Source organism: Oncorhynchus kisutch, linkage group LG15 (assembly GCF_002021735.2).
Source record: "Oncorhynchus kisutch isolate 150728-3 linkage group LG15, Okis_V2, whole genome shotgun sequence".
NCBI lineage: Eukaryota > Metazoa > Chordata > Actinopteri > Salmoniformes > Salmonidae > Oncorhynchus > Oncorhynchus kisutch.
Window position 1 is genome coordinate 59,125,470 of NC_034188.2, and position 12,503 is coordinate 59,137,972.

Sequence of the window (12,503 nt, forward strand, 5' to 3'; positions counted from 1 at the left end):
GAGGGATAACGTGGTGGCAGACCTCCTCAGACATTATGACTATCAGCTGAAGTTCACTCCGGGGAGGGATAACATGGTGGCAGACCTCCTCTCATGCTCCTACTCCGACTGTCTTGCCAGACGACAATGAAACAGAGCTCGTACAAAGGCTCTACGCTCCCTTTCAGTCAGCCTTCTCATTGGACGAGCTGAAGCAAGCATCGGAACAGGATCCCACTGTCTACCCTGTGCACCTACATACGCAGTGGATGGCCAGCACTTGTAAGAGCTGGTGCCTTTCGCCAGGGTGAATCACAAACGTACTTGCTGGGAAGAAGTCTGTGTCTCTCGAGGGTTTTGCACTGTGGTCCCGAGTGGCCTGTGTGGGTGTGTTCTATCCATGGCGCACGAAGCTCACTTGGGCATAGTGAAGGTCAAGCAGCGATGAACTTGTGTGGTGGCCAGACATCGACCACGACATTGAAGCCCGTCCCGCCCCTGGGATCGAGATCCATGGGCACGCAGTCCCTCGCCATCAGAGCTTCCTGGTGGCCAGAAGTGTTTCCTGTCTGAACTGTCACAGCACAGGCCATCGTGGACATCCTAGACAGCTTGTTCACGAGGTGGGGCCTACCCCTCATCTTCACCACGGACAATGTGCCCCAGCTAACCTCTGTCGAGTTCTCCACCCATCTCAGCAACAAGGGAATCAAACACATCCATGAGGCCTACTACAACCTGTTGGAACACTGAAGAACGGCATCAGAGGTCCAGGGGTGCACGTTCCAAGCTGCCATGAACCAAATGCTAATGCAAACACACAACAACACAGGTCTCCCCGGCATCTCTCATGCTAGGTCGTGAGATGGAACTGCCACTGGACAGACTCGGAGAGCAGCACCCAAGAAAAGCAGGCAGTGACCAGGCACCAAATGAAAGAGCATTTCAACAAGGCACACAGGGTGAAGAAGCCAGACTGGGTCCAAGCCCGACGGCATCAGGAGTGCAACAAAATGGCCTCATTCTGGACGCCATCTGATGGACATTCTCCACTGCTACCATCCGAGCTCCTGCCTCTGTGGGCTCTCCAAGGGCCAGAGCCACAAGCGGTGGCGGATGAAGAACGGAGGATGCCGGCACGAACTCGCCCTAATCATCTGGGGGACTACTTAACCTCCTCTCATTCTTAGGCTCCGTTAGGTGTCTTAGTCAACCTCCAGGTTAATGGACTGAACTGGATAGTTCGGGCTAGTTGTTACAGGTATCACTCTAGGTTCTTGCCCTATGGACATTTTTATAGATGGTACAGTACCAGTTCCTGGTTTTGGAAGGGGGGGAAATGTCATGTACGGTACGATGTGCTGTACGTTGTACTGTACATTGTTATGGTTTACGACAGTGTGCTGCTTTACCGATGAATGGGTTGTGAGAAGGAGTGGCACATGTCATTAAACGAGAAAGTGTGAAAACAAACAATGTGAAACCATGCAGATGTGCGTTCTTCTGCAGCTAAGCTAGATATAACAGACATGTTTATCATAGAAACATAATACCATGTACTACAGCTGTATAATTTATTGTACAGCCAACAGCAGTTAAGATGTCTGTCAATGTTAAACATCGCTGCACGCAAACACTACAGTATGCCATGACAGGCCTTCTCGCTAGACATATCTTTAGTGCTTATTTCAAATAATGTTGTCACCGTTTAGTTGATCATAATCAGATATTTTAAACACTTTAATAATGTACCACTTTACTCATCACATGTATATACTGTATTCTATTCTACTGCATTTAGTCAATGCCACTCCGACATTGTTCGTCTTAATATTTATATATTTCTTTTACTTTTAGATTTGTGTATTGTTGTGAATTGTTAGATATTACTGCACTGTTGGAGCTAATAACACAAGCATTTTGCTACACCCGCAATGGCATCTGCTAAATATGTGTATGGGACCAATACACTTGATTTGAATTGATTTTGATTTGAGGTCATAGCAGATGTTACTCAGTATCTGTGACAAGTATTGAAATATATCCACTCACATTTTCAGGATTTAAAAAAGTCATATCCAAATAAAGAAGAAATTGAGTTATTGAAGTGCTTGCTAGATATATCTTCTCTTCGCTGACTTGAAACTTTAAAAAAAGACTTGGAACTCCCCAAAAACTAAAGGAACAAACATTTATCCAGGACCACTGCTCCCCTTGGTTAATCTCTTGCACAAATAAATCTGCCATTAATATGTAACTCCTCTGAAAACTTTCTAAATGTGATTAAATGCAGATTAAGGAAACATTATGGAAACTCACTGACTAAGCACTGCTATTTCCTGAGATTCAGAAACTGGCCATTTTCATGATTGTTATTATTAGTGGGCTCTAGCTGTCCTTGAGGATTTGTGTCATTTGGCCAAAAAGATGGAGACTGCGCATCACAGTGCCAGCTTTTACCATGTGACATTGCTGAATTGATGCAGCGTTTCTTTGTGTAGCCACATATTTTCTGTGAAAATGAATTTTCATTCCGATCGTGCTTGCACCCACTCAGCCTTGGCCCTGTTGGGATTCAAAGTGAATAACCAATTATTGCTTTGCTATCATGCTCAGTTTGACGCTGACCACTCCACATTCGGATTGAGAAGGACTGTATAACCAGTAATTAAGAGAAGCAGCAGAGCAGAAAGTATTTGTCTCTGCTTGGAATTTACAGTGGGTGTCTGCACTAGACTGACAGGATTATTATGCTTAACCAAATATGTGATTTTTAGACATAAAATCCCTACCAAGAAATGTGCGACCCATTTTCCATATCTTTTCATTCTTGTTGAAGTATAGCTCCAGGGGGATATTGGGTTGGCCTGTGCAGAGTTTTATGAGATCTGTCGGTTACTGTTTGGAATGTGCTACTGGATTCTTTTCATGGTGGTGTGTTTCGTTATTGCCCACTATGTTTTTCATTGGCCATCAAATGGTGGGCGCAAAGATGATTTGTTTCATGTGTGCTGCTGTTCCATAGTTTTCCATATCGTAGTTTTTTACATCATCATGAATTCCAACCATTTCAGCAAGTATCAGTGAAAATATTGTTGGTGAGTTTATTGCAAGTGTTTATGATGCATTTAAGGGGTGTCAGAATAATCAGAAACGTTTATTTTCGACTATTTGAACGACCCTCCAAGTCGGAATTACGTAAACACTCTGATTATTCACATTTTCTATGAACGATTATTAAAGATGATGGAACAAAGTTGTTTACAACATAATTATGTAGCTATGTAGCTAGTTTAACTATATTGTCAATGTTAGCAAGCTAATTTATTATTAGCAACATTAGCTTGCTCAGCTTCTGATAATACTGTAATATGACTTTCCCGAAGCGGATCCTGTGTTTTGCCTTCCACCCAGGACAATGGATCGGATCCCAGCCGACAAACCAAAACAACGACGCCGTAAAAGGGGCAAACGAAGCGGTCTTCTGGTCAGGCTCCGGAGACGGGCACATCGCGCACCACTCCCTAGCATACTACTCGCCAATGTCCAGTCTCTTGACAACAAGGTTGATGAAATCTGAGCAAGGGTAGCATTCCAGAGAGACATCAGAGACTGTAACCTTCTTTGCTTCACTGAAACATGGCTCACTCAAGAAACGCTATCGGAGTCGGTGCAACCAGCTAGTTTCTTCACGTATCTTTCTGGTAAGAAGAGGGGCGGGGGATATGCCTTATGATTAACGAGACGTTGTGTGATCATAACAACATACAGGAACTCAAGTCCTTCTGTTCACCTGACTTAGAATTCCTCTCAATCAAATGTCTACCGCATTATCTACCAAGGGAATTCTCTTCGATTATAATCATAGCCGTATATATTCCCCCCCAAGCAGACACATCGATGGCCCTGAACGAACTTTATTTGACTCTATGTAAACTGGAAACCACATATCCTGAGGCTGCATTTATTTTAGCTGGGGATTTTAACAAGGCTAATCTGAAAACAAGACTCCCTAAATTCTATCAGGATATCGATTGCGCAACCAGGGCTGGTAAAACCCTGGATCGTTGTTATTCTAACTTCCGTGACGCATATAAGGCCCTCTCCCGCCCTCCTTTCGGGAAAAGCTGACCACGACTCCATTTTGTTGCTTCCAGCCTACAGACAGAGACTAAAACAAGAAGCTCCCGCGCTCAGGTCTGTTCAACACTGGTCCGACCAAACCGATTCCACACTTCAAGACTGCTTTGATCACGTGGATTGGGATATATTCCGCATTGCGTCCAACAACAACATTGACGAATACACTGATTCGGTGAGCGAGTTCATTAGAAAGTGCATCGCCGATGTTATACCCACAGCAACGATTAAAACATTCCCAAACCAGAAACCGTGGATTGATGGCAGCATTCGCGCAAAACTGAAAGTGCGAACCACTGCTTTTAACCAGGGCAAGGTGACCGGAAACATGACCGAATACAAATCGTGTAGCTATTCCCTCCGCAAGGTAATCAAACAAGCTAAGTGTCATTATAGAGACAAAGTAGAGTCGCAATTCAACGGCTCAGACACAAGAGGTATGTGGCAGGGTCTACAGTCAATCATGGATTACAACAAAAAAAAACAGCCCCCTCGCGGTCTTGCTCACAGACAGACTAAATAACTTTTTTACTCGCTTTGAGGACAATACAGTGCCACTGACACGGCCCGCTACCAAAACCTGCGGACTCTCCTTCATTGCACCCGACGTGAGTCATCAAGTTTGCGGACGACACTACAGTGGTAGGCTTGATTACCAACAACGACGAGACGGCCTACAGGGAGGAGGTGAGGGCCCTCAGAGTGTGGTGTCAGGAAAATAACCTCACACTCAACGTCAACAAAACAAAGGAGATGATTGTGGACTTCAGGAAACAGCAGAGGGAGCACCCCCCTATCCACATCGACGGGGCATTAGTGGAGAGGGTAGTAAGTTTTAAGTTCCTCGGCGTACACATCACGGACAAACTGAATTGGTCCACCCACACAGACAGCGTTGTGAAGAAGGCGCAGCAGCACCTCTTCAACCTCAGGAGGCTGAAGAAATTCGGCTTGTCACCAAAAGCACTCACAAACTTCTACAGATGCACAATCGAGAGCATCCTGTCGGGCTGTATCACTGCCTGGTACACCAACTGCTCCGCCCACAACCGTAAGGCTCTCCCGAGGGTAGTGAGGTCTGCACAACGCATCACCGGGGGCAAACTACCTGCCCTCCAGGACACCTACACCACCCGATGTCACAGGAAGGCCATATAGATCATCAAGGACAACAACCACCCGAGCCACTGCCTGTTCACCCCGCTATCATCCAAAATGCAAGGTCAGTACAGGTGCATCAAAGCAGGGACCGAGAGACTGAAAAACAGCTTCTATCTCAAGGCCATCAGACTGTTAAACAGCCACCACTAATATTGAGTGGCTGCTGCCAACATACTGACTCAACTCCAGCCACTTTAATAATGGAAATTGATGGAAATTGATGTAAAAAAATTTAGCACTAGCCACTTCAAACAATGCCACTTAATATAATGTTTACATACCCTACATTACTCATCTCATATGTATATGTATATACTGTACTCTATGTCATCTACTGCATCTTTATGTAATACATGTATCACTAGCCACTTTAAACTATGCCACTTTGTTTACATACCCTATATTACTCATCTCATATGTATATACTGTACTCGATACCATCTACTGCATCGTGCCTATGCCGTTCTGTACCATCACTCATTCATATATATGTACATATTCTTTATCCCTTTACACTTGTGTGTATAAGGTAGTAGTTGTGGAATTGTTAGGTTAGATTACTCGTTGGTTATTACTGCATTGTCGGGAACTAGAAGCACAAGCACTTCGCTACACTCGCATTAACATCTGCTAACCATATGTATGTGACAAATCAAATTTGATTTGATTTGATTTAGCTAGCTATCTCATTAGACCGACCAAGCAATTTATGACTTCGCCAACTAGAATATAAGATTCAGAGTAACATTTGAATGCAGCGTTACATGCTAGCTTCTCTTCCCTCTTCTATGGAACAAACTGTAACAATGACCCTGTTATACCATACCGTATCTCTGACATTGTCCATCCATCGTAAAATCTCAGTGAGTTTGTCAGGGGGCTATCAGATGTGCATTCTCTTAGACTTGAGGCAAGCAGTCTGTCCCCGCAGGCAGGGAGGTGGCACTGAGAGGAGCTCTCTGGTCAGCCAGTAAGTCAGTCAGTCATTCAGCCAGTCAGTCAGTCATCCAACCAGACAGCCAGTCATCCAACCAGTCAGTCATCCAGCCAAGCTCCAATCAGCCAGCCAGTCAGTCAGTGGAGTAGTCGGGCGCCCAGCAAGCCAGGGCGTCAGTTGAACAGTCAGTCACTGGCACATATCCACTTGTCCCATTGCTGTCTCTCCAGGGGAAAACAGTGGCTTTTTATGCTTTATCAGCACGGCGCTGCCTGCTGCCTGGTTGTAGGTGTCTTAATACAAACACACAAATAAATGGAGTGGATGGAAATAGCTGTCCTCTCATCTGGAGCCAAGCTGTCCCATCACGCTGATCAAGGTCATTGTCTTTAATGATACAGGGGGCTGTGATGGCCTCCTCCACTCAACTTTTGTTGGAGTCAGCAAATGTTCCTTTTAACGCTTTTCCCCAAATAGATCAAACACATTATTGGAGGTTAAAACAGGAACAATATCTTTAAGAAACACCAGTGTAATTGTGGGTCGTTTTCTCTTCAGAAGTCTTTGTACATCAGGCGGCCACAGTCCCTTTCTCATAAACACCACGGACCCCGATTTCCATCTGGGTTGGGACTGAACATGTTGCGGTGTACTTAGATAGACCATGTCCTAACCTTCTCTGGGTGTCACTCCTTAGACAGCTATATTTTAGGCGGCCATTAGAAGCCTACATTAGGTAACACTTTATTTGATCGTACCTCCATAAGGACATAATAACACAACGATAAACAGTAAATAAGAATATGCCAACAACCAGACTGCTAGGGAGCCAGGAGAGCTACCAGCCAAGGTTGGAGACAACGCCAGAGATAAACACCAACAATAGTCACCATAATCCTATACCATTCATGTGGGTCATCAGAGAGGTACCATTTACCATACCATCCATGCTGACATTTCCCTGGGGTACCAGCTTTTTCCTTGTCTCTACTCTGGTTCCTCTTTTGATGTCTTCCCACCATGATGTCACAGGATTACGTGTAGAACCTAGAGCCTAGCCAACCTCAGGAATTTGTGTAGAACCCAGAGTTTAGCAGACCTCACAGGATTATTTGTAGGGCCCAGAGCCAAGCCAACCTGGAACAGACGATGCTCTCTTGGTACTTCATGCATTGAGGGGTTTAGTGGGGTTTTATTATGTGCGGAGGTCACAGGCTGAGTATGTGAAGTAGCCTACGTCAAAAGAAAGAGTCAACGCAAATCTGTTAAGGGAGTCTGTTAAGAGCTTTTGATTGAGATACTAGTGCTGCACAATTGACTGTTGAAGGCTCTCCTGGTGTCATGGCATCAAGTGCATTTCAAAGACTTAAGTGGGAGTTTGTCATTTCGCTGTCATTTCAGGGAAAGTCCTGTCGTGTGGTATTACATGGACAAAGTGTTACTTGAATTCTTTGCTTGTGGTTTTTGATATGCTATTAATTTGCAATCAAGGCAAATGAGAAGTGGGAAATGTTATTCTAGATATACTGTATTCCCCTCCATTTGCCCAATGAGTCAACAACCTGCTCAGCTATACCACCGCAGCAAGGTCACATGGTCCATCACTAATGGTATACACAGCGCTGTAGGGTCACATGGGTTGATATGATGATATGGTACTGTACATTATTTCCTGGAATATTTTCTGTGTATTTTTATTTTTATTTTTCCCATATGCTTTGGCCAATATACTATAGAGACAATGTTCTATTTAATTCTGTACTTTGGCCTGTTTCATCTGATCTGACCAGACCTTTGTTGCCATTTGCAGATGCTGTACTCTAGAGGCTGTGGACTGTGTAGAGACTGAGAGACGAGTGGAGTCAGGTCAGTGCATGTTCTCTCTATTCCCACTGTTTGAGTGCCCTTTGCGAGGATGTCATCATTTTGTTCCAGTATATGATAATATGGCTAGGATCATGATATCCAGGCCTACTCTGAAACACTTTGTTTTGACTTTGTTTTCCCTACTTTGATTCATACTCAGTATTATTCTGCCTTATGCGCTTTCCGACTGTACATACAATGTATTGTAAAGTTATGTGAGGTTTTCTCAGAAATACTATATGTCAGCAATTGAAATGACTAGGTAAAGGGAATTACTGTATTCCAATCAGATGTGGGTCACCTGTTTACCATGACCAAACATTACAGAAGAGCTGAAAGTCATGCATCCTTCTGTTCAGTTCCATTGAAACACAAAACCTAAGTTTCCAGTCCAAAACCCTTCTCAAACCCTTCCAACGCCTTGTCTACAAGGAGGTCTCTAGTCCTGTTGTATGTGGATTGAGGACACAACCCTCTTTCTCTCTCTCTCTCTCTCTCTCTCTTTCTTTTTCTCTCTCTCTCTCTCTCTCTCTCTCTCTCTCTCTCTCTCTCTCTCTCTCTCTCTCTCTCTCTCTCTCTCTCTCTCTCTCTCTCTCTCTCTCTCTCTCTCTCTCTCTCTCTCTCTCTCTCTCTCTCTCTCTCTCTCTCATCCTTTGAAAGCACTGGTACTGACCTTGGGAAAGATTCCACCTCCAAAGAAGAGAAGAGCTGAGAGAGAGAGAGAGGGGGGGGGGGGGGGGGGTTATGTGAAGCCCCCCTGCGAGAGAGGAGGTCACAACACAAAAACATGGCTGGCTCAGCATTCTGTTAGCAGCCTGTTTAGATAGGCCTGGTCTGTCCTGGTTTAGCCTGAGATGATGCTTCTCCAACATAGTACCTATGCCAGTGAACACAATGACCTCCTTGGATGCCCTCTTAGGGGTACACACTGCCCCCTTCACCCCTCTCGGGGGCCATTTTAATAAACTCACTCACTGTGTGGTCCGTGGCTGTTCAGAGCCCATGAAGAGGTATTGTGGGATTGAGGACACCTCGATACCATAAGAGCTATTAATTAACACAGTATGCAAAAGCCAAAAGGTTATCAAAGTTTAAGCGCAATGACGTCAAGTCTGATATAGTATGATGTCTTACAAAGTATTACTGCTCTTACGGAATCCTCCTTCCTTTTTTCCCCATCAGCCTGGGAGGGAATCCGACCTTCGATATCTTCATTGATTCGGACAATGAACACGTTTGTTTTAAAAAAAAAAATCAATGCGCTTCCTAAGTTCTACCCCTGCTTTAACACTTTTTGCAGGACATTCAGTACTGATTGAAAGTGTGAGTGAGTTTACAATAGTTCCTTCTGAGGGCCGTTGGCACCACGTGAACAGTGTGTGTGTGTGTGTTTGTGTGTGTTTGTGTGTGCATGTGTGTGTGAGTGTGTGTGTGAGTGTGTGTGTTGCTCTGGTCTGGGAGGTACAAAGGCTCCTTACCTCATGGCATTGGTATTCCCTGAGAGAATGAGCAGGAACAGAGAGAGGGAGCAGGCACACACTGGGGGTATTCATAGGGCCCGTCCCCACGGAAGGAGCCAGGGTTGAGTATTAGCCCCTATTAAGAAACAAAGCCAGTCCAGCAGGGGCCTGGCACGATGGAGAGACACAGAGAATGGGAGGGAGAGAAAAAGAGAGAGGGGTATTTGGGTTGTGGTCAAAGTGTCACCAGTCTTTTGGAGAGAGAGAGAGATAGAGAGAGACAGAGAGACAGAGAGACAGAGACAGATAGAGAGAGACAGAGAGAGAGAGAAATAAGTAAATGAACAACAATGACGAATGGTTTGATGAAGAATGCAAAAACCTAAGAAAGAAATTGAGAAACCTGTCCAACCAAAAACATAGAGACCCAGGAAACCTGAGTCTATGGCTTCACTATGGTGAATCACTAAACTACAGAAATACACTATGGAAAAAGAAGGAACAGCACATCAGAAATCAGCTCAATGTAATTGAAGAATCCATAGACTCTAACCACTTCTGGGAAAATTGGAAAACACTAAACAAACAACAACACAAATAATGATCTATACAAAATGGAGATGTATGGGAGATGTATGCACTTCATATTATTTTTGGCTGTATAACAAAGAACAAACTGCAAAAACATATACATGATCAAATATACATCTTAGAATCAAGTATTAAAGACTACCAGAACCCACTGGATTCTCCAATTACCTTGAACGAGCTACAGGACAAGATACAAACCATCCAACCCAAAAAGGCCTGTGGTGTTGATGTTATCCTAAATGAAATTATAAAATATACAGACAACAAATTCCAATTGGCTATATTAAAACTCTTTAACATCATCCTTAGCTCTGGCATCTTCCCCAATATTTGGAAGCAAGGACTGATCACCCCAATCCACATAGGTAGAGACAAATTTGACCCCAATAACTCACAGCAACCTTGGGAAAATCCTCTGCATTATCATTGAGAGCAGACCCGTACATTTCCTCATACAACATTATAAAATCCATGTACACAAACAAGTGTGCAGTTAAAATTGGCAAAAAACACAAATTTCTTCCCACAGGGCCTGGTGTGAGACAGGGATAGAGCTTAAGCCCCACCCTCTTCAACATATGTATCAACGAATTGGCGAGGGCACTAGAACAGTCTGCAGCACCTGGCCTCACCCTACTAGAATCTGAAGTCAAATGTCTACTGTTTGCTGATGATTTAGTGCTTCTGTCACCAAACAAGAGGGCCTACTGCAGCACCTAGATCTTCTGCACAGATTCTGCCAGACCTGGGCCCTGACAGTAAATCTCAGTAAGACCAAAATAATGGTGTTCCAGAAAAGGTCCAGTTGCCAGGACCACAAATACAAATTCCATCTAAACACCATTGCCCTAGAGCACACAAAAAAGTATACATACCTTGGCCTAAACATCAGCATCACAGGTAACTTCCGCAAAGCTGTGAACGATTTGAGAGACAAGGCAAGAAAGCCCTCTATGCCATCAAAAGGAACATAAAATTTGACATACCAATTAGGATCAGGCAAAAAATACTTTAATCAGTTATAGAACCCATTGCCCTTTATGGTTGTGAGGTCTGGGGTCTGCTCACCAACCAAGAATTCACAAAATGGGACAAACACCAAATTGAGACTCTGCATGCAGAATTCTGCAAAAATATCCTCAGTGTAAAACACCAAATCATGCATGCAGAGCAGAATTAGGCCGATCAAAATCCAGAAAAGAGACGTTAAATTCTACAACCACCTAAAAGGAAGTGATTCCCAAACCTTCCATAACAAAGCCATCAACTACAGAGAGAGGAACCTGGACAAGAGGCCCTGGGGCTCTGTTCACAAACACAAACAGACACTACTGAGCACCAGGACAGCAAGACAATTATACCCAACCAAGTCATGAGAAAACAAAAAGATAATTACTTGACAAATTGGAAAGAATTAACAAAAAACAGAGCAAACTAGAATGTCATTTGGCCCTAAACAGAGAGTACACAGTGGCAGAATACCTGACCACTGTGACTGACCCAGACTTAAAGAAAGCTTAGCCTGCTATTGAGAAAGGCCGCTGTAGGCAGAAGACAAGCTTTGTGCACACTGCCCACAAAATGAGGTGGAAACTGAGCTGCACTTCCTAACCTCCTGCCAAATGTATGACCATATTAGAGACACATTCCCTCAGATTACACAGATCCTCAATGAATTCGAAAACAAACCCGATTTTGATAAACTCCAATATCTACTTGGTGAAATACCACAGTGTGCCATCACAGCAGCAAGATATGTGACCTGTTGCCACAAGAAAAGGACAACCAGTGAAGAACAAACATCATTGTAAATACAACCCATATTTATGCTTATTTATTTTCCCTTGTGTACTTGAACCATTTGTACATCGTTACAACACTGTATATATACATAATATGACATTTGTAATGTCTTTATTCTTTTGGAACTTCTGTGAGTGTAATGTTTACTGTTCATTTTTATTGTTTATTTCACTTTTGTATATTATCTACTTCACTTGCTTTGGCAATGTTAACATATGTTTCCCATGCCAAAACAGCCCCTTGAATTGAAATGAATTGAATTGAGATAGAGAGAGACAGATAGACAGAGACAAAGAGAAAGAGTGAGAGGGGTATTGTGGTTCAGGGCTGAGTGTCGCTAGTCTTTTGACCCACTCTCTCATCATACTGTGTACTGTAGATCTGTCAGGATGGCTCACAGAACATGTTCATGTGATTATTATCAACCCATAACCTCACAACTGACTGTGTGGGCAGCATCTGGTCTAGTACCACAACGAATGCAATGTTCAGCATCAATTCAGTTTTGGAATTTTTCAAAAGCTATCATATACCTACCACCCCTATTGTTTTAAAGAATAGCTTTT

The 12,503-nt window shown here is 43.6% G+C and overlaps 1 long non-coding RNA gene across 2 annotated transcripts in view; it reads left to right on the forward strand.

Moving 5' to 3' along the window:
- LOC109905601 (uncharacterized) overlaps window positions 1-12,503 on the forward strand; it is a 104,195-nt gene that overhangs the window by 58,768 nt on the left and 32,924 nt on the right. For both annotated transcript variants that reach the window (XR_002257291.2, XR_004203138.1), the window contains one exon: window positions 8,028-8,083. This is a non-coding gene — a long non-coding RNA (uncharacterized LOC109905601). The remainder of the gene's footprint in view (window positions 1-8,027; window positions 8,084-12,503) is intronic.